A 23,933-nucleotide genomic window follows, 5' to 3' on the forward strand; every position below is an offset into this window, starting at 1 on the left:
TTCTTTAGAAGTTTATTTTAAGGATTTCATGACATCAGAAGAAGCAGTGAACAGTGGAATTCCTAGAGGGACCCTTCTATGTTATGATCCTCTATTCTTAATAGATGGCATTCCAAAGACTCTGTGTATGTGAATTAGTCATTGAAATTCCATGGAATATTTGTTTCTTTTCCTAAGTGTGTTTACTCTTTAAACAGGTAAATTCTCCTTCCATCCTTCTAAATTATTCTGTATTCCCATGAATGTGTATGCATGTGGGCACACATGTGTACATGCATGTGCACACACACATACTCAACATTTGAGACAACAGGCTATGGACTAGTAACAGAGCAAAGATAGCAATAAAAGCATTCATTTCTATAAACAGATAACAGGATATATTGGTGTTACTCTATTACCTCTGAATTCCTTCTTCCTTCAGTGAGAGACTGGGGCATCTAATTATGCTAGAGCCATCTTTCTCTTCCATAGCCAAGTCCTCATACCACTGTCCCAAACTAGATTCCAGTAGCACTTAGAGATCAAACTAAAGCAAATCTGTAATATGGTCAAAATAGTATAATTGTTCACAGGTGGTCTTTCAGGGTGACACATTACAAAGTAAAGGAGGAGTTACTCTCATGTTTCTTTTAAGTATGGAGAAACTGAGGCCTACTGTCTGAATGCTCTGTGCACCATTACAGAATGATAGAGAGTGAAGCTGTAAGTCAAATTCAGGTTAACTTCTGGTCCAGTGGAATGTTCACTTGGCCTTTGTTCATTTGTCCCTATGAATCACACTTTTTTATACATTGTCTTCTTGGCCAGCTCTCACCAATGAAAACCCATGGGAACATTAAATGATTTAATGACCAAGGCTATTAGGATCCTCTAGCTATGGATTTTCCAGTGGTAATATAAAAATCCCTTCATAGGTGTGTTAGGAAAGTTAGTGATGTATTAATTAAACTTAATCAAGCCTCTTTGATTTTCTGATGGGAAGGACTCTATAATTGTAAACAGATTCTTCTTTAGACAGCATCTCAAAATGCTCCCATTTTAGCAATTATTTTTCTAAAGTTAGTTCCTACAGAAGTTATTCTGCAAGAACTCAAAGAATGTTGCGGCATGGAGAACTAGCTATGCTTTAACCAGAAGCTACAAGAAAAAGCCTCGGCTACCACACTTAGTTCTGATAATCTCTTGCCTAAGCGTTATGCAAAATTTATCTGAGAAATTAATTTTTTTGTTCTAGGATGAAAAATGAGATGTTTCACACTGGACAGTGAGGTCACATATTGTAACTCATACTTACAATTTAGCTTCCTAGCTACTGCTGTTGTTAGAGAGATGCAGACCCTCACTACTCAAAGTGTGGTTCTTGGAAATCTCTTGGAAATTCATATGCACAAATAATTTGAGAAGCACTGCTGGAAATAATCTGAACTAGCTGTGATCATTTCAATCTTGATAGTTAGCTTTGCGTAGCCTTTCTTATACCTAGACACTCTGTCCTACTTAGGCTACTTCTGGTGAGTTCCACAGTCAAAACCTTAGCAACTTCCATGCCTGGTCTGTATCACACAGATCCTGGGCTACTTAGGAAAGCGAAATCTTAAACCTCCCCCTGCTGACTGTGTGCAGCTGCTATGTAGTCACTCCTTTTGTTCTAGACTGGTGCTCTTTTCCACTGTGCCATGCTGATTGTTCAAATTGTCACAATGTTTTGGTTGCTTAGCAGGACATCTATGGCTATAATTTCAATAAAACATGGAGTACCATCCTTCAATGGCAGTATAATTGGAGCATGTTGACTATTACATGAATTACTTGCCTTGTGAAAGCCATCTTCCTCTTAACATTTTTATTTAGCTTTATTTAGTTTTCTTTGTTGTGAATACTTACCAGGGGTTAAATGGGGGTGAATTAGTGGACTGGTGTTTGTCTGCCTGCCTACCTACACTATTTGGGATTGCTATAACACAGTCCTTTGGGGTCAGACTGTGTGATGTGTTAAATATTGCCGGGGACCTGAGGAATGGGATGAGCTTTTCCTCTTGACATTTTATCTTGAATTATTTATCTAAATAAAAAGAGCAAACAATTTTAACTTTGTTATCCTATTTTTTCCTAATAAAAGCATTATCGAGATCTCTTACTCAAGGACAAATGACAAACGATGATCCTTGGAATTAGAGCCTCACTCCAGGCTGCTGATCCACTTGAGGTTTGTTTCCTATACAATGAGACATGTCTGGGATTTGTGGAGCATTCATTCTGTAGCAAAAGTCTGTGTGCTGTGCTTAGGCCAGAGTCCTTGTAGAAGAATAAGTGGCTTATTATCAGGAGAGTGATCGTTTTGCTAGGGAATAGGAGCATATCAAGGTGGGGAGGGGTGGTTCAGAAACAGTTCAGCCAAGAGGAAAGGAGTATTTTATCACTGACATGACTTCGAATTGCCAGCCCATGTTGAAAGTAGAAAGCAGATTGGCTTTTAGCCACTTTTATTCTTGTTTTAAAGACTCTTAAGATAGAGTCCCTGCCCTGGGGGTGATAAGTTCCCACCACCCCTTCTTCCCTTGGTATGCCTCTGTAGGGAGCATGGTCATATGTTTTAGGATGTTATGTACACATAAAATCCATCTCTGGAGGTTGGCATCCTTGAGAAAGATCCAGAAATGACTGGAGCATCTTAGTTACAACTCTTAATGTCTTTTACTGATGTCTTTACTTTAGGAATATGAATTTTGACACTTGTGTTAGATTGGCTGGTGAGATCAGCAAAATAATGACTCCATGTACACCTGCCAGAGATGTTCACATCCTAACCTGTGACTGTTTCAGGGTGAAGGAGAAGGAAGTCTGTGGATGTAATTAAAGTTGCCAATTAGCAGAGAAGGAAGATTACCCTGGTTTATCCGTCTGTGGGTCCAGTATAATTAGCAGAGTCCTCAAAAATGGAAGAGGGAGGTAGAAGAGTCAGAGTGAATGTGACTAAGGAGGAATGATTCCAGAGATGTTGCTGGCATTGAAGATAGAAGAAGGCCATGAGCCAAGGAATGTGGGCTGCCACCACTGGAAGCTGGAAAAGTCAATAAAATAGATCCTCCCCTAGTGTCTCCAGAAAGGAATGCAGCCCTGCTAACACTGTGTTATTAGCCCAGCAAGGGTGTTAGGCTTTTATCCTACAGAACTGTGAGATAATAAATTTGTATTCATAAACCTTTAAATTTGTGGTAATTTACAGCAGCAATAGTAAACTAAGACAACGAGTGAAATAAAAATCAATGCGTGTGTACAGCCCGACAAAGCCAAGTCCTGGCTCTACATATCACTCGCAGTGGGCCGGTGGTAAATTCCCTTAGCCTTGCTTTTTATTATCTGTGAAATGGACGTAATAATATAGACCTCAGAGGGTTGTTGAGAGGATGAAATAAGAAGGCAAGTGAAAGTGTCCAGGTTAGTGCCTGCCATGTTGAGGCAGCTCAAAAACTATGATTTTGTTTATATTTCTTCCCCCTGTACAGTTTGGTGGTCCTCTTAGTGACTGGCCCCATTTCTTTCAAGCTCACTGCTTGCTTTTCTCTAGAGAACAAGGCAGAGTGGGCAAGAACAGAACTGGCACTACTGCTTACAGGCAGAGTCTTTAGAAATATTGCTGCATTTACTTGATGCCCTGTCATGTTCCTCTGACAACCTCAATTGACCATACGGTCATCTACCAATTGCCAGGGTTTCCATTACTGTTGGATTGATATTAAGTTCCTCATAGTTACAGAGGATCTAGCAGATCCTTGTTCAGTGGGAGATATTACCAATGCTCACGTTCAATGAGGGTCATGTTTTGATGAGTTGTACACTACCTCTCATACACTCACATAATGTCTTTGTACATTCTATTTCTCTTCTCTGTTTAAAACTAACCAAGTAAATCAGTTGGAAAGGGTACGTTAATTTATTTGAATAGATACTTGCCAATATTGTTGACAAATTGAAAAAAAATAAGGCACCAGTTGACTGTATAATTAGGTGCTCTCTCTAAAAAAGCTTTGGAAACGGCAGCCTGGGTGTCTCAGTGGTTTAGCACAGTCTTCAGCTCAGGGTATGATCCTGGAGGATCAAGTCCCACATCAGGCTCCCTGCATGGAGCCTGCTTCTCCCTCTACCTGTGTCTCTGCCTCTCTCTCTCTCTCTCTCTCTCTCTCATAAACAAATAAAATCTTAAAAACAAAGTTTTGGAAATACACTTAAATGCTTCTATCAAGATTTATTATTACAAAGAAATATTTTTCTTTCCCCTTTAAAAAATCCTTTTGCTCTGCAGATATTTCTTCTAGGATTTTTTATAAGAAAGGAGAAAGTATTTCCAACTACTCAATCAGTTACAAGATAATTTTGACAGCCTTTGTGGCCAAATCATAATATTCACTTGATCTTAGTGACACTCTTGGTTCACTCTTTTCTTTACTGAAATCCAAATTCTGAACTTTTTTTTGAGCAAACAGAGGGAACATCTGTGAGGTCCTGGTTCATCTTTTTAGTTTCACCCTTGCAACAGCTGGCTCTGAGAAATTGAGAGCAATTGACATTTTCATGGTACTCTCAATCGTATTTGTATTAAGTGCCTTAAAGAACAACCAAACTGCTAGATGCCTATAGAAATTTCATGACCCAAGTAGCTGTGGATATGGTGTTTCTCTTGGAATGTTTCTGTGGGTGTGAACATTTTTAATTCAGGTCTCTCAAGAGTACTTTCTGGTGGAAGTAAAACCTGTGGTTTTACTCCCATTTGCAACCTAATAAATTAGTCTGTCACATTGAAGCTAGCAGAAGACACAAGACCCCTGGGTCAGAGATGACAGGTAGTGTATTCCTCCAGGAATTTGTGGACAGTTCCTAAAAACCCAGTTTTTATGGGCCAAAGGAAAAAGAGCCTGCATACATAGTGGGGAGAAGAAAGCTAAGCTGAGGGAACACCCAGATTTTATACTGGGCTAGTGATCCTTTGGTGAGAGAAGGATATAATCTTTATTATCGTGGATAGTAAATATACTTCCTTTTGCTCCAAAAGGAGACACTATCTCTGTCTTCTAATGGATTTTCGCTATACAAATATTCTGGAAACAATAGCCCCGAATGAAGTTATTAAATCTTCTGTTTACAAGTTGTGCAGAGATGTGAGGAGCCATGGAAAATTATCTGCCTGCAGTGCATTTCTTTGATGTGAATAAATTCTTTTCCATGTTAGTAAGAATGCTGCAGGATGGAATATTATCATAGATGTACGTAATGTCAAGCTTTTTTCCCATTAGAGAAGGATTTACTTGGCTTTGCTAACAGAATACAGGTTTCAGCTATGTGATCCACCTGTTTAGATGCACCTACTTAAAAATGAAATCAGTTTTACTTTTCTTTTTATCAATACTACATTTAGTTGGGCAGGAGATGGGGGTGAGAATGACAGGAGAAAGACTGTGTAGTCTGTAATGGGGCATTAACTCTTCCTTTTGCACTTTTGCTACCCATTTTAATGTTGTTGGTCAGCAGCCAGGAAAGAGAGCCAAAGAAGGTACAGAGAATCCCAGACTTGGAGGCAGAAGAGATTCAAGGAAGCTTCCAGAGGCTGAAGTTGTCAAACCTAATCAGACCTGGCACAGGACCACAACACAAGCAGGTCTTTGGCCTTTGGTCTCACTGACATCCATGCTGGCCTTCTTGCTGTTTCTGGAACACACCAGACCTGATCCCATTTCAGGAACTTTACACTGGCTCTTGTCTCTCATTGTTGCGCTCTTCCCCAGAGAAGCCAGGGCTCACACTTCCTTACCTCCTCCAAACTTTGCCCAAATGTTATCCTGTCAGTGATCCACCCTGTATTGCAGGCACTACCTCCCAACACATACACAGGAACCTCTAATCCCCCTTGCCATGCTCTATTTTTTCTTCTTCCAATATACTGTATAATTAAGAATGTAAGCTCAGTGGGCAGGGCTTTTCTATTTTGTTCCATGTTTCCTAGGCACCTAGATCAGTACCTGGCATACAAATAAATTTAAGTTTTTTGAATATATATTTTTGGTAAAATGAACGAACAGATGTCAATTTCAGGGGTTTTCATCATTATTTGTTTTATTTCTAGGAAGACAGACCCACTCATAGGATGTACCGTTTTTTGAAATAGCATAGCCTGGGTTGAATCCTCTATTTGTGAGTGTGAAATAGTAATAAATGAATGAAGCATATACACAGTGACCCTGTTGATGATAATAATGAATCACATTGATAAAGTGCTTTTCTTCCTTCGCCTTTTTTTTCCTTTTTTTTTTTTGTGGAATTCCCCTCAGTGTCAGGGTGATGGATTATTCCCGTTCCTTCTAGGAAAATGGCCATTTCATTTTAATGCAGGCTTTTAGAAATAAAAAATAATGACTGCTACAATCAACTTTTAATTATCTACACTAATGGAGCATTGATGCTAGAGAAATGATCCCCAAATCATTTACATTTGACTTCAGGATACAACAAACAAAACATAGAAACATCAAAGGCAGTGTGCCATGGCATATTTGGAAACTGGTCTGGGAGGTGGGAAACTGGGTTTGGTAGAGACTCAGTGTTGTGGTTTGAATTGTGTTCGCCAAAAAGATGTTGGAGTCCTAACCCAACCACATGAGCTAGCTCAGAATGTGGTCTTATTTGGAGATAGGATCTTTACAAGGATAGTCAAGTTAAAATAAGGTCATTAGGTACACTCTAGTCCTGTAGGACTGGCATAATCTGATCTAAATATGGAAATATTGGATGCAGAGGCATACATGCAGATGGGGGAATGTCATGCAAAGATTAGAATTACATTGCCACAAGTCAGGGAACTACCAGGAGCTAGGCAAGAGACGTGGAACATACCCTTCCCTAGCATCTTCAGAGGAAGCACAGTCCTGCCAATACCTTCATCTTAGACGTCTAGCCCCTAGGACAGCAATACAAAATGGCAGCCTTAGGACACTAATATAATCAATGACTCAACTTTTATGTGCTCACTTCCAATGCAATTCCTTCCCATGCCAAGCTTCCATTACCTCATTGTTAAATAGCCACTTGCTGCTTTAAGGTTCTAGAATGAAAGCTTCCTATGTACAGTCTCCATCAGTCCCACTTTTCCTAATTTGGCAGTAACCCCCATGCCATCTCGGTGTCCTCATAATTATGTCGAGAGCCTAGAAGAAAGTTCTGCACGTGATCTGCACAGCTGATAAAACGTATACAGAAATGACTATTCAAATTGGAGCATTTACATTATCCCTAACTCTGGGAATCGTAAAGGTTTAATATTTTCATGTAAAATATAGCAAGAATAGTGTTCCATATTGTGATACTCCATCTCTCACCTCTCTTTCTGTTGGCAGAGTCCACTCATGACCCACCCACACCACCTTCCTTCCATGTACTATTAGGTGGAGCCCACACAGGTATTCCCCAGGCCCTGACAATAGTAAAGTCAGCCTAATAAACAGTCCTGGGGTAAAGGTAGGGATTGGACTTATAACCCTAGCACCATGGCATTCAAAACCACTGCTACTCACTGAATTTTCTTCTCCATTGCTTTAATATTTGGAGTAAATGCAGGAGGTGTGTCCAGCATTTACTCCAAAACATGTAAAAAATAAGATCAGTGAAAAACATCACTCCAAAGCATATTCTCATTTGGGAAGTATTTTTAGAAGAACCAGTTCCTTTGTAATATGCCCCCTTACTATACTTCTTTGAAAAAAAAGTTAGATGATTTTCTATAGATGACTTGTATGAAAGTTATTCTCCTAAAGAAAATTATAGCCATAAAATAAATTTTTAATTTAAAAAACATTTCCCCGTGTTTTGTTACCAACTTCTCTGTGAGTATAGCTCATCCCCAGGAAATAACTAGGGTGGTTGGTTTACCTATACATAAATTATTTAGTACTATTAAGGTGAAAAGAATTTCATTAGCAGCAGTATTATTATCAACAGCATTTTCAGTAACACCTCAGACTTGGAAAGGTTACTTTTCTGGAAACTGGAATGGTCTAGCCTGAAAGAAAGAGTTAGGTATCAAAACCCCCCAGTTAAAAATAGGTCAACATGAAAGCTCATGAGTTCTGGCTCTTAGTCAAAGGCTTTAGACCTGACATAATTCTAATATATTGACCTGTGAGGTTTACCAATTCACATTAAAAGCCAACAGCTTAGAACAGGAATCAGAAAATCTATTAAAAGGGAATGGAATTTTTTAAAAAAGTGTAACAATGTCATGCCATTATATCTAGGTTCAAAGAGCCTCCAAAACCACTGTGGTCCCTGAGTGTACCTATGGACATAGCTCCATCATCAGTGGTTATAATTACGACCTTGAAATAAATCTTAGGACAGACATCAAATCCTGTTTTATAAGTTAGAGAATTGTATAGTAAAGAAAGATATTCCTTGCATTGCAGTTGATTTGGTGTAAATATCATCAGTTAAGAAGTGGGTTAGAGGATCCTAGAACAACTAGGTCATGGGGAAGGCCTCATTTCTTGGCAGTGCCAACTCTGTGAAGAGTTACTACACCAGTGCCTGTATGAAGACTGTGCAGTGGAAACCATACCTGCTGTTCTTTTGACTCCACAAAATAGAGAATGAATAGATACAACTTGTGTGTGTGCTCACACACTTTGGAAAGCAGTTGATCTGTACACATCCTTTGAGCTCACCAAACATATTTTTGGGTACCTATATGTGGTGTGAATCGCTCCCAGTCCTAGAGCAGTCGTGGAGATGGAGGCAATCATGCAGCATGTGGGTGTGGGCTGAGGAGAGAGGAAGCATGAAGGGAAGGAATGTCACAGGCTCTCCCCTGGTTCATCAGGAATGGCTTTCTGATAAAAGGAATCTGTCATCATCTCTGCCTAGAACTTTAGATTCAGAGTACTTGATGGTGAATGGAAAAGACTAGATAAAATGGGATGAGAGAGTGAAACTGCCCAATTCAGACAACAAATCCATTTTCCGAGTCAGCTGGGAGTTCACAAAAGCAGAAATGTGCCCAACGGAGAGCCCAGGGAACAGAGAGGAGACAGTTTTTATTAAAATCTTAGTTTCCAAATGATAAGTGCCAAAAAGAAAATAGTTTAACATTTCCAAGGGAAATCTTCACCTTTCATCCCATTGTGGAGTGATGACTTTTCAGAGGACATTCAAATGAAGCCAAGGATGTTCAACAGTATGTCTCATTAAATAGAATTAAGGTCTGTGAACCAAAGGCATATTCATAGTCTCCCTCTTATCTTCCAGTATGATATTCTTCTATTTCATCTTTTCCATATGCTTGCTCCTCTGAGTTTTTTGTTTTTTGGTTTTTGGTTTTTGTTGTTGTTGTTTTGGTTTTTTTGTTGTTGTTTTTTTTTTTTTTTTTGGAATGAGATTGTTAGATTCTGTTTCTAAAGTGTTTTTTGGTTTTTGGTCTTGTTTGTTTGGATTTTAATTTTTTTAATTTTTATTTTATTTTAATTATTTATTTTTTTTCCAGGTGTTGTTATTCTTATATATTCTTATTCTGAGAGGGAAAAAAAAATCACAGCCTTCTGCAAATTCTCTTGCTCTCACACAGACATGGTGATCTACTCTCAGCCCCCTCTCTCTATCCTTACCCCTGGGGGACTGCCTAGGCTTTGCATTCATTGCTTCACAATCTCTGCTAAAGGCTGATTTGGTGACTGAATTAATCCTGCTGTCTACACATGCCTGGAGCTAGCCTGAACATACTGTGCCTCGGAGCTTGCCCAAGTCTCTGCCTTGGATATGGTTTATCACCTCTGAGGCCTTGCTTTCTTACTCAGAAAGTGAGAGCTTGGATCAAATCATCTCCAAGGCTCCTTCCAGTTTTGACCTTTTCTAAGTGTCTGCTTTTAAATGATTTGCCAAAACTCACACAACCATAAACATCGGGGATATGTATATTGTTAGCTTATTGTCTAACTGTGGGGCAATCATTTCAGCTAAACAAACTGAGAACTGGGTGCTGGCCCCAGATCAAGTTTTAGAAGACATCTTTCCTAATATTTGATGCTTCTTAAATCATTTTTTCTGATTCCCTTGATTCCTCCCCTCTTCTGCATTTTTTTTTTTTTTTGAATTTGCAGAGCCCTCTGACATTTTGAGTAGAACATTGCAAATGCTTGTCTACATGCTTGGCCATGTCCCAGAAAAAGATCCTCACCTTGCCACATCCTAGAACATTTCCCCTAAACTTTGAGATCACTAAGGGCATGTGTGCATGTGTGTGTACACACACGCGCCATCCAAGATTCTCCTGAGGATGAATGAATATTTCCGTGCCAAAAGTTGCATGAGAATTTAGGCAATATTTTGGCAGGTTGAACAACGCTCTGGCAAGATCATTGCTTGATCATCCTGTTCTTGGTGAAGGGCATTGTTTTCTAATCAAGATAACTTAGCTACCCTTGGGGTGATATTTAACACTGCAATTGCCTGAAAATGTCATGTTTTCATAACAAATCTTTTTCTAGCATCTAAAAATTTAGGTAAAATTGAAAGAAGGGGTAACAAGAAACATTTACTGTGCATCTGTTTTCTGGTTTTGAATGTCATTTGAGTTTTACACAAATTTTCTGAGGTCAATATTACATCCATTTGACTGGCAAGGAAACCAATGCTCTAATGAGTTAAACAACTTGAAATTCATTAATAACAGAGCTCTTTTATTCTTAAGCCTGTGTTCGTTTCCCTAAACCATGTTGCTTTCCCAAAGAGAGGTTAAAATTTTAAAAATGAAGAAAGAGGATAGTCATTTATTATTTATGTTTCTGGAAATTTATATACAAAATATTATTTAATTCTTATAAGAATCCAGCTTCCCCTTCCTCCCTCTATTATGTGACAATGTATATTTGGTATTTACATTGTAAATTGCTGATGAAAATATTGCTCACTGCTGAGCCAACCATTGCGCTACAACCCCTATTCTTATCTTGAACAGTCCTTCATTTTTTCTGGAGTTAATGATTGCTTTAGACTTTCATTTCTCTGATTTTCTCTTAAACTATTTCCCTATTTATTCAATTTCTGCGTCATATGCCTATCCATAAACTTAATCTTCATCAATTTCATTTCATTTTTCATGGTGATGTCTCTTTCCTTAAGCTCCAATGATGCCTTCCATCTTCTGCTTTATTTTCAACAAGATGTTTTCTGAGTTTACTGTTGGAGCTGTGACCTTGCTACTTTCTTATATCTTCCCCATCTTTGTTTTCCTCTTTGTTTAACATATTCTCCAGTAGTGTTCAAATATGCATACTTATGAAATAATTGTTTTGACCTGCCTTATTTGAAAGTGTCTTTATTACACCTTCACCCTTGGTTGATATTTGAGCAGAATATAGAAGACAGATTTAAAGCCATTTCCTCTTAGAATTTTGAAGATTTTTGCTCTGCTGTCACTTTTTTTTACACTATTGTTTTTGAGAAGTTCGATGACATTCTTATTCCTAATCAATTGTATTTAATTTATTTTCCTTTTGGATGGTCTTTTATACCAAATGTTCTAAAATTTAATAATAATATATAAATTTTTTATCTTCTTATTATGTTAAACCCTTAGTGCACCCACTGGGGAATTTTCTTGTTTCTCCGATAATTTCCTTCACTTCATTTTATCTCTCAGATATCACTTTCTGGGATTTCTTGGAGTTTCACATTGGATCTCTGTACTGATCTTTTCTCTCCTATTTTTCAAAAATATTTTCTGGTATTCAATTTCTTGGAAATTATCTCAATTTTATATTTCATTGTTTCTCCTAGTACTCCTAGTATTTTAATTTTAGGTTTCCTACTTTAAATTTCCAAGAACACTTTTTTATGTGTTCTGATTATTCATTTCATACTGCTTCATACAGTATTACTGTTCTTGTTTAAGAGGCTTTTCTTTTCTTTAACTGAGATATTTTGTAAAAATGTTTTGTCCACACTTTAAATTGTCTTAATTTTCTCTTGGTGGAGATTTCCTCTTGTTTGCTTGGGTCTCTTCCTTTTATAGCAAAGGCTTTTCTCATTCACTGGTGACTTCAATGGCCCACTTATATTTAAGAATGCAGCATCAAGGACACCTGGGTGACTCAGTGGTTAAGCATCTATCTGCCTTTGGTTTAGGTCATGATCTGGTCCTGGGATTGAGTCCTAAATCGAGCTCTCCACGGGGAGCCTTCTTCTCCCTCTGCCTATGTCTTGGCTTCTTTCTGTATCTCTCGTGAGTAAATAAAATATTTTTTTAATTGCAGCTTTTTTATGAAAAAAACACAGTCTAACTTATAACAGCTGCTTTTCCTGTACAATTCCATGGACTCTGAGTCAAAGAATTTGGAAATTATTTATTCCAACCCTTTCCCTGATGCTGACATTAGATCCTTAATAGGTGATTTTACAATTTTGAGTTGAATCTCTCCAATGATGAGGAACTTATTTTCACATGAAATGGTCCCTTACATCTTTGAGTCCTGTTGTGTGAGAATCATTGCTTCTAAGTATCCCTGGTAACTCCTAAATTTAAGACCTGAGTCCTGTGAATAACAATTACTTATTAAGTAGCATTATAAACAGTAGGGGGTGGGATTCCAGGCTTGCTCAATTTAAATAGACCATAGAAAATGATGATATCAGAGATTGTCAAATATATCAAATTCAGCTATTTATATGTATCATTGGCATGTTTCTATGCATGTTGTCTCAACACAACCGTGTGGCATCAGCTGAAGGCACCTGAGGACATCAATCTGGATTTCATAGTAGCAAGGCTGATTACTTCAGTCTTGCTCAATGTTCTGTTTGTTAATGAGGAATATCAGTAGAATATTTACAGAGATTTGTTTCTCATATGAAAACTTTCAGAGTTGAAGGAGGCTGTATTTGCTGCATATTGATCAACTTGTTCAGTGTTAATTTCTCATGGTTGTGGTCTGCCTAAGAAAAATATAATCAGCTAGAACAAAAGCAAAGCAGAAAGGTCCTACCAGATATTTCTTATTTTATTTTTTATTTATAATCTGGAACAGCAGGGTAAAAGGATCTTTGTCCATCTTTTTCACTGTCATAAAAAGAAAATTTGAGGGCCCTTTGAAATATTTTTGTTTTTATTTTTTTATTGAAGTATAATGGGCATATATTAGTTTCAGATATGTAACATAATGATTTAATATTTGTATATATTGCAAAATCACCACAATAAGGCTAGTTAACATTCATTGCCATATGTATCTACAAAATGTTTTGATGAGAACTTTTAAGACCTACTTACTTACCAACCTTCACATATGCAATGCAATATTGTTAACCTTAATCACTATGCTATATGTTATATCTCCATAACTTACTTATTTGGAAAGTAGTTTTGTTCTTTTTGACCCACTTTACCCATTTGCCCACCCCACCCCTGTCTTCTATCTCTGGCAACAACCACTCTGTTCTCTGTATGTATGTATGTTTGTTTGTTTGTTTGTTTGTTGAAAGGAGTGTTTTTGTTTTAGATTCCTTTTTTTTTTAAAGACTTTATTTACTTATTCATGAGAGACACAGAGAGAGGCAGAGAGACAGGCAGAGACAGGAGGAGCAGGCTCCATGCAAGGAGCCTATTATGGGGCTCAATCCTGGGACTGAGCCAAAGGCAGACGCCCAACTGCTGAGCCACCCAGGCATCCCATTGTTTTAGATTTCAATAGAAGTGATATAGGACACTTGTCTTTTTTTGACTTAATTCACTTAACATAATGTTCTCAAGTCCATCCATGTTCACAAATGGCCAAAATTTCCTCCTTTTCAAGGCTGAATGATATTCCAGTGTGTGTGTGTGTGTGTGTGTGTGTGTGTACACACACCACATTTTATTTATCCATTTATCCACTGCTGGAAATTTAGGCTGCTTTCATGTTTTGCCATCATTAAACATAGGGGTGCATGTATCTTTTTAAGTTAGTAGTTGTTTTTGTTTTTGTTTTTTCAAATAAATACCCAGAAGTAGAATTGTTGGATTTTATGACAATTCTTTTTTTAAGTTTTTTGAGGAGCTTCTACACTGTTTTCCACAGTGACTGTGCCAAGTTACGTTTTTACGAACAGTACATAAGGGTTCCCTTTTCTCCACATCCTTGTCAACACTTGTTATTTCTTGTCTTTTTGACACCAGCATTCCAACATGTATGATGTGATATTTCATTGTGGGTTTGATTTGCAATTCCCTGATGATTAGAGATATTGAGCACTGTTTCATGTACCTGTTGGCCATCTGTATGTCTTCCTTGGAAAAGCATCCAAGCACGTCCTCTGCCCATTTTTTAATTGGATTGTTTGGTTTGTGCTATTGAGTTGTGTCCAGGTACCCTTTAACTGATTTTTCTTAGCAATCCAAAATGTCCTATCAAGGCTACTGACGTAGTTGATCTTTTTAAAACCCTATGTGACCCTCAAGTTACAAGTAACAGTGTGGTTCAATGTATCAAATATTGGAATTTGATTTCTGTCACAGGCTGTGTGGTCCTGAGTGCAACTCTGATGTCACATGTTGGTGCTCTTAGGAAACTATGAGCAAGCCTGTTCTTTTCAAGGAAGTAGACACAGAGGAGGGGAAGTGTGAGACAGTTAAACAGACAAACAGAAATAAGAAGAAAGGAAGAGAGGAAAGGATTTAGGGAGTGTTGAGGTTTTAAGAGCAAATTTCTATATCATTAATGTAATTTCAGTCATCTTCTTTGTTCTTAACTATTTCATTCATTCATTCAGCATGTATTTATTGTGTGCCAACTATGGGCCAAGCATGCTTCTTTGAATGAGGAATGCAGTGGGGAATGAAATGGTCATCTCTGGGCTCATGGAGCTACATTCATATACCTGGAATTCTAATCAAAAGCAAGGACTAGGAAGAAATGATATCAGCTATGCATCTAGTAATACTTACTGAGAGCTCTGTGATGGAACCACAGGGAACATAGAGAAACAAAGGGGATTAGGTTATATTAGGGTTCAAGGAGTATTGACATTTTAAGCTGGGTGATCTGGTCATTAAGGATGCAATGTTTTTAGTAGAGATTTGAAGGAAGTGAGTGTGTAACCAATGTATGTATATGGAAGAAGGGCATTCTGGGAGAGGAAACAGCAAGTGCAAAGGGCAGGGGCCATGATATGCTTGAAGTAGAATAGGCAGGTTGGTATGGTTGTAGCCCACTGAGTGAGGTGGCAATGAGGTCAGAAAGGTAAGGGTGGGGAACACAGATCATGTTGGCCTCTGTTTTCAATGACTTCAGCTCTTGGTACAAGACAGGAAACTATTTGAAGATTTTTGTGCAGATGAGTGGCATGATTAGACTTGTTTTAACTAGATTGCTGCAATTATTGCATCATTAGCATGAAAGTTTTACAAAAATGTGTCATTTCGATTAGTCTGCGGGTCAGAACTAATCAATGAAAAACAGAAAATAGGAGCCCTTCTGTGACAGAGGTACTGATTTCATTTATTGTCATAGAGAAAGCTCTTATCATCTATACTAGTCAGAGTACCTTCTAGTCTTGATTGCCACAAAACAAATTACTTTGGATGCTAACTGGACTATAGTCTTCTCATTTGCAAACTAGGGGTAATTGTATCTATATAATAAATGATATTATGAAGATGAGAATCAAATAAGAAATAACACTTGTGAAAATATCCAATGGTGCCTGCCTGAGATAATAAAGGATCTTTCAAAATGTTACCTGCACCCTCAACGGATTACAAAAATACATAAATTTAAAACCATTGACATAAGTTACAGTGAGTGTGAAAGTTTTAATCATTTTGAATATATTTTTTGTGTTCTATTGCATAGAAATTTTGCAAATCATCCAAAGTCCTTCATTTAGAAATTGAAATATTTCAATTTTTGTTTTATAGAACAATCACTTAAGAAAGTACATATGGTAGTATACTGTTAAATAAGCAAAATATTTTGTTTGTTTTTCTTTATTTTACAAATATTCCAGCATTCCAGCATTGATTCTACATTACTTGTGTAATCAAAAGTGGCCAGGACATGTAATTTAATAATCTTAATGGAGTGGATTGCAGAGAAGGCTAGAAAGGGCAGATGCAAAGAACCTACCCAGGAGCTAGATACAGAAGCTCAATGCTCTTTTTTTTTTTTCTCTGACCATACATAATTATTCACAGACAGGAGCAGAACTGTAATTTGATGAAAGGTTTGTGATTATGGAAAAACTTTTCAGAGATTTGAGATAAGGAAATATAAATGAACTTTTTAATGAGAAATAAAATGCAGGAATATTCACCCAAACTCCATTCTTCTTCTCCATTACGTTGGCAAAAAGTAGTATGACTTTCCTGTATTATAAGTGGAAAAAGGAACAACCTCAGAGAGTCATTTAATGCATTAGATGATCCTTTAGAACAATCGTGCATTTGCCTGTTAGTGCAGTTCACCCTTTCTATTATTTCTGAGGAAGGCAAGAGTAATAGTGACTGATTATTGCAGAAAATGTGGACTGTTGGCTTGGCAGTGTAGCCTTTTCCTGATGGGTTTTCTCAAGATCACTCCCCACCAACAAGATTTCAAGAAAAGAACAAAAATAAACTATGCCCTGGATGCCTGTGTGGCTCAGCGGTTTGGCGGCTGCCTTCGGCTCAGGTCTTGATCTCAGGATCTGGGATCACGTCCCACATGGGGCTCCTGTGAAGAACCTACTTCTCCCTCTGTCTGTGTCTCTGCCTCTCTCTGTGTCTCTCATTAATAAATAAATAAATATTTAAAAATTAAAAATATATAAACTATGCCCAAATTATCTCTAATGTGAAACATTAAAACTGAAGGTGGTTTTACCATAATTAGGCCCAGTTTTACTGGAAGGTGATGGGAAAGCACTTTGTGATTTTTCTCTTTTGGTAGCAGAGAGTTCACAAACACCCAAGTATGTCCCATATCATCTTGGAGAGTATTGCCACATCCTCCATTATGCAATGGATCTTTCCGGCGTTAGTGGCTTTTGTAAAGCTTTCTGAAGTGAAAGTCAGGGAGGATACACAGCTAAATCAGATATTAATTAGAGACCTGTTAGATGAAGATGAGGGAGAGGTTTAAAAGGGGAAAAGAAGATTAGTGGGGCCAAATACTTACATAAATTCCCAAAATTAAAAAAACAAGCTTTATTTTTAAACATTTTTTAACCTTTTTTTTGAAGTGTAGTTGACACACGAGGTGACATTAGTTTCAGGTGTACAACTTAGTGATTTGACAAGTTTATATGCTATGCTATGTTCACAAGTGCAGAAGCTTTATTTTTTTAAAGCTATAGATCTCAGGATCTTCTCAAGAAGACTTCTTTCTTATTCTGTTTATAACTGCCTTCTCTGTAGCCAATTGAATGTTTTGTTTGTGTAAAGACAATGCATCTCTGACCAGAATTATTATCCTCATTATTGGAAAAGGAAAACCATGCCTGGCTAAAATGACTGAATGCAGGGCTTCTACCATAATCCATATCTTCTATGAGTAAATGCGTATTACCTATTTCAATACTGCCTTCACTACTATAAATAGTACCATGTTTTCTGTTCCTACTTAATGTGTAAATGTCAAAGGTATGGAGAATGACATTTGGTTTTTTAAAATAAATTCGTATAACACTTTAAAGGGGAAAAGTGCCACTAAAATGTGACTATCTTTGGGATATGGTATTACAGGTAATTTTAAGTATTTATAACATCATTGCTTTCCAATTTTTTAAAAAAAGATTTCATTTACTTATGAAAGACACAGACAGAGAAGCAGAGACACAGACAGAGGGAGAAGCAGGCTCCCTGCAGGGAACCTGATGGTGGGACTCCATCCCAGGACCCCAGGATCAGGACCAGAGCTGAAGGCAGATAGATGCTCAACCACTGAGCCACCCAGACACCTCAACTTTCCAATATTTTATAACAAAAATGTAATAGTATTATCATTAGAAAAAAATAACAGAAAAAAAAAAAAACCACATACCTCCAGACTTTAGGACTTTAGGAGGTATTTAAATGCTACTGCCTAATGTCTTTTGCTTTTTTTTTTTTTTTTTCTCCTGGGAATTCTAGTCATTTTAGTCAGAGCAAAACAGGCTGCTACTACCCACCCTGTCAAACATCTCTGCCCCAGTCAGAAGCTACTGTGCTGTCCTTGCCAGTTCAGTTGGGGACAATCTATTTCCTTTTTCATTTTCAGCTAATCTTTATGAATGAAATGTGATTAACTCTAGCCAAACTATGGAAACATCCTAACAGCATATGGGGAGCCTTCCTGTAGGGCCAGTTTGCTATTTCTGGCTAATAACAGATTTTAAAATCCAATTAGACAGTTTGAGAAAAGGAAGCCCAAGTTAAAAATATCTGACTGTTTGATTCAGCACAGTAGGGAATGGTTTAAAAGACAATCATTCATGGTGAATAGGATCTTAGTGATGAAAAACTCTTTTCTAGCCTATTAGAATAATAATGTTTTTACTCCTTTACTGCTCCTAACGCTTCCTACTTAATTATATCATGTTAACTAGCAGATATTCTCACTCCCTTTATAGGAAGGAAAATCATGATGATTTTTGCCCACACAATACCATCCTTCTGTGTTAAGGGACTGGATTTGACCTAATGGGAAGACATACAGATGGTTTAGGAAATGATACATGATTTTTCACACAGTGGTTAATGCATGAGAAAAGGCATGCCCAGGTCTGTCTAACGTCTACATGTGTTCATTGAATGATTCTTAAATGACCCTATTTGATTTGATTTCTTAACTACATTAGAAATAGATGAAACAATTAAGAAATCATTTTTCACCTATCATATTGGCAGATAGACTAAAATTGTTCACTATAATGGAGATTGTAAGGAAATAGGTACTCTCAAACACTGCTGGTAGGAGTATAAAATGGTTTGGTTTTTTTAACGGTTTGTGAACATAGAATTATTCTCTAAAATAATCTAGTCTGGGAACTATAATTAGAGATGCAGTAAAAGATTGTGTTTACAGATGCTCATTGTGGTAGCATTGCTAAAAAGTAAAAACTGGAAACAACCTAAATGTCCAAAAAAAAAAAAAAAAAGAGGATGCCTTTCATGGGAAAGGCAATACTTACAGTATTAACCCGAGGAAAAGCATATATACTATAAAGAGTTGGAGAAAAGTGAATATCTCTCAAAATGAAAAATGATCTCAACGAAGTAGCATATTTGATTGTTTTTGTTTTTTTTTATAAATACCTTCTAGTCTTGCCCACATTTCCCATAATGAACGTGCAAAGCATAATTTATCCTGCAACAGGTGCCAAAGGAAAACAGGGGGTGAGGTCATGGGCTTCACAATGAAGCTCTGGGTTTGAATCTTCTCTCTGCCATTTAATAACTACAAGATTTCAGGAAATGACCTAGCTCCTCTAACTCTTCTGTTTCTTCATCTGAAATATTAGATGCTGCTGCTGTGTATACCCAAAGGATGCTGTTTGCATTAAGTAAGTTCCTTTATATAGTCCATTTTGACAATGAATGTCTAACATAAAATATATGTCCCATAAATCATCACTGTTATTATTTCTTGTTATAAAAAAGAAATGCTATGCTTACATTCAAAAGATAGTTAGATGAAAGGACAAGTAAAAGCTCATTTCACTGTGTTTTGTAGCAGCCTTATTGATGTGATTCTCATACCATAAAATTTATCCATTTAAAGTGCATGCTTCTGTTTTACTATGTTTTGCCAAATGATTAGGTAAGTAAATTTGTTGAAAGAAAATTATTTTGAGAAATAAAAATTTCTTTGCTATTAATAAGTGAGGAAAACCCCATCTACATAGAGATCACCCTCAGTGAATCTCTTCTTTCAGTGTCAGGTTACCTTAGGGAAGGGGAAGAGGCTTAGAGACAAGTTTCCTCCTCTTCAAAGAAAGTTTATGAGTTTTGTAGACCCTGAGAAACAACCTGTAGGTCAACCAAAGGAGCCACTATCGTGTTCTGGGTCTCAAGACTGTTGCCTGGGGCAGAAAGTGAACTGAAATAAACCTGCTCTGGGGGAGAAGGGAGTTCTTCCCTCAATTTTGAGTTTATGAGTTTTTGGTTCTTCATAGTTTTCTTTGGCAAATGAACTTTGTTCCATAGTTTCTACACAATATGATAAACACAAATGATTAGGAAGTATTTTGTAAGGATTAATTGCTAAAGAAATTATGAAGGAAGCCAGAATGTAACCTGAAGTTAAGTAACTTTTTGGTCTCAGAACCACTGTATACTCCAAGACCCTGTAGAGTTTCTTTTAATGTGAGTTATACCTATCAATTAGAAATTAAAGTGAAAAAGGTTTAAAACAGAAGGATACCCAAGGATACATTTCCATTAGTCACCAGAGCAATGACATTATCATATGTCATGTAGCCACTGGAAAATCCCACTATAGATTTGTAGAAGAGTAGGAATGAAACAGGCAAATCACATCCCACTATTGTTATGAAAATAGTATTGACCTCAAGGACTGCCAGAAAAGGTTTGGGGAATCTCTGAGGAATCCTGCACCACACTTTGAGAACTCTTGTTATAAAATGATTCTTTCCTTTGCCACACGAAACTACCTTTGGGATATGGGATTGTCTAAGGCCACAATGCAGCCAGCTCTGAGATTTTTAAGGTCAAGAAGAGATGAACTTCATCACTCAAAAGCCACAGTGGTCAAAAGCATACCCCAACTGGATTTTCTTTCTCCGACTCTATGGACCAGTTTTTAGCTATTTTAGTGGCAACTGCCTCTAAGATTTATTAAGAACCAATAGACTTATAAGACCCTGTTTGCAGAAAAAGGGTCTTCAGTCACCAGTACCTGCTGAACTCGCCTTTATCTCCATCTGTAGCAGCAGCCCAGAACAAATAAGCCATGTGTTGTTCTCTTTTTCTTTTTCATTCACAGATAAACCATCTGTTCAAAGCGGGGGTAGGAAATGAGTGAGAAAAGATGGTACATATGAGGCGCCAATTTATTAAGTACATTTGTGGCTTTTTTTCTCTTTTTAATTTGGTTGATCACAATAATAATATACCCTTTCATAACATAAAATAATATCTAAGTATAAAATATTAAAAAAATACCTAAGTAGGGGCACCTGGGTGGCTCAGGTTGTGATCTGCAGATCCTGGGATGGAGCCCGGCTCCCTTTGTCTCACTGCTCAGCAGGGGGCCTTCTTCTCCCTCTCTCTCTGCCCTTCCCTGCCCATGGTATCTGCTCTCTCTCTCTCTCTCTCTCAAATAAATAAATAAATAATCTTTTTAAAAAATGCCTAAGTTATAATGAGTAAAAAGAGAACCTAAGTGCCCCGCCCCGGCCCCCAACAAAATCCTCTCCCAGATTACATTTCTCAGAGATAACTGTGTCAGTTTCCTGTGGATTCTCACAGCCCTCTTTGTTGTCAAGTTGCAACCATAGATAAATTGAAAGTCTGGGAGAGGAGTGTTGTTTTGTTTTGCTTTTTCACATACAGAGTATTATCTCAGAGATAGCTCCAAGTGTCAAGTGCATGCGTGTCATTTTTTTTAAAGCAATGCACATATGTCATAATGTAGGGGAAGTAGGTTTATTTAATCATTCATTAATTGATAGGTATTTAGGTTATTAACAATTTTTCCATTTTATAAACAACGTTGCCATGAAAATGCATAAATCTTTGTCAACTGTTAGAATCCCAGAAGTGGGATTGCTGGACTGAAGGCATCCTCATTTTAAAATGTGATAGACATTACCCTCAAGAGTGCATTGTGTATCAATTTACACAATCGCCAGTAATTTATGGGGAATTCCATGGCCCTACACTGTATCACTGCATGAAGTTTTGCTCTTTGAAAATTGTCCAATCTGATGGGTGAATTATGGTGTCTTGTTTTATTTTGCATTTCTCTGATTATCAGTGAATTTGAACATCTTTTCATATTTTTTTGGTCATTTGTATTTCTCCTTCCAAGAGGAATTTTGCCCATATTCTAGGCCTATTTTTTGACAGGGCTGTTTGCCTTTTTCCAGTAGATTTATGTAACCTTTTTATAAGTAATAGCACTTTATTTTTGTTTCAGATATCTTCCACCACTCTGTTGCTGTCTTTTAACCTTGATTATACTTTGTTTTGTCACACAGCAGGTTTTAATTTGTATGTGCTGAAATTTATCAAACTCCTTATTCAAAGTCTCTGAGTTTTTTTCCTTTCTTGGGAATTGGTATCCCCAAAAGTATAAAAATGCATTGCTTTCTCCAAGAGCTTTTGTGACTTCAGTGTTTCACAATTATATTTTTTACCCATTTTATATATTTATGGCTATATCTTTTAAATAATACAAAGCACGTATCTGAGTTAACTTTTTCCCAAATGGATGGCCATTTGCTATAACACAACTTAGTGAGTATTTTATCCTTTGCCCATTAATTTGTCATCTTTAACTCAGGATGCTGTGGAGCTTCACTATAAAGAGTATGTTTCTAGAGTCAGACATCTGAATTTCAATGGAAGCTTTGCCACTTAAAATTTCTGTAAATTTTGATTTATTTAACATCTTCCATGTCCCTCTGATTTCATGGCTTTAAAATGGATAAACTAGTAATGATTATTATATCATATGATGATTAAATAAGATAATACTTATAAAACACCTCAAATAATACCAGGCACATTAGGAGCATACAATAAAGTTAGCTCTTATTAAAATTTTACAAGTCCACATATATCTAGGATCTGCTCTGAGTTGTTTATAGAAGCACCATCAAACAGAACTTTCTGTGTTATGAAAATGTTTCATATATGCATCATCCAGTGATATTCATTAGCCACACTGAGCCCTTGGAATGTGACTAGAATGACTGAAAATTTAAATTTTTATTTCATTGAATTTTAACTAATTTTAATTTAAAATTAAGTAGTCACATGTGGCTATAGCTACCATATTGAACAGCTCCAGTGCAATGTTTGCCATGGACTTCCACTAGTTATACCTTATTATATTGAATTCTTCAGTAAGGATTATTACTGGAACCATGTTCTGAATTTAGTCAAATGATTTTCCTGGCTTATAACTTTCTTTAATCTGTTTAAGTTAAAAAATAATAATAATAATCTGTTTAAGTTGTCAGCTGCTAGGAACGATAAATCTAGTTCCTAGTTGGAATCAACTTATTCTTCAAATAAATCTTTTTAGTTCTTATTTTATTTGACCATATGGTTAAATTTCATTGGATAATTTTATTTAGAGGTCTTCTAAATTCATATTTGAGATCTGTTTAAGTTAAAAAAAAATAATCTGTTTAAGTTGTCAGCTCCTAGGAACGATAAATCTAGTTCCTAGTTGGAATCAACTTATTCTTCAAATAAATCTTTTTGGTTCTTGTTTTATTTGACCATATGGTTAAATTTCATTGGATAATTTTATTTAGAGGTCTTCTACATTCATATTCAAGATTATTTTAAATTTGCCTTGTACAGTGAGTGGTATCACGGTTTATTGACCTAGTAAAGTGAATTGGGAATTTTCATATTCGAAATTCTGAAAGAGATTGGATACTGGAGTTATTATATGTTTTTGAGAATTTAGGAGAACTGAGATTAAAAACACCTGGGGTTAGTAGCTTGGGGTGGGTGGGGTGAGGGGCTAGACCTTTGTCTACCTTAACTATATCTTCTATGATGATTGTCTATTCAGATGTTATATCCATTCATAAGGCAATTTTGAAATCACTGATGCTCCAAAGAAAATCTGTCCATGGATAGTGTCTTAGTCAACACCGGCTACTGTAACAAATTGCCTTTGACTAAGTGGCAAACATTTATTTCTCACAATTTTGGAAGTTGTAAAGTCCAAAATCAAGGCACTGGCAGACCCACTGTCTGG

General features: G+C 36.9%; 1 protein-coding gene and 1 long non-coding RNA gene across 9 annotated transcripts in view; one reads left to right on the plus strand and one right to left on the minus strand.

Moving 5' to 3' along the window:
• The window catches only part of NRG1 (neuregulin 1), a 1,074,255-nt gene that overhangs the window by 539,896 nt on the left and 510,426 nt on the right, over positions 1 to 23,933 (plus strand). The window lies entirely within an intron of this gene.
• LOC140604804 (uncharacterized) overlaps positions 16,277 to 23,933 on the minus strand; it is a 67,261-nt gene continuing 59,604 nt past the window's right edge. Inside the window, exon 4 of one of the 2 annotated variants that reach the window (XR_012007627.1) lies at positions 16,277 to 16,378. This is a non-coding gene — a long non-coding RNA (uncharacterized lncRNA). Of the gene's footprint in view, positions 16,379 to 20,905; positions 20,985 to 23,933 lie in introns of those variants that run through there. The other variant, XR_012007628.1, reaches the window with a different exon arrangement.

The sequence above is a fragment of the Canis lupus genome, chromosome 15 (genome assembly GCF_048164855.1).
Source record: "Canis lupus baileyi chromosome 15, mCanLup2.hap1, whole genome shotgun sequence".
NCBI lineage: Eukaryota > Metazoa > Chordata > Mammalia > Carnivora > Canidae > Canis > Canis lupus.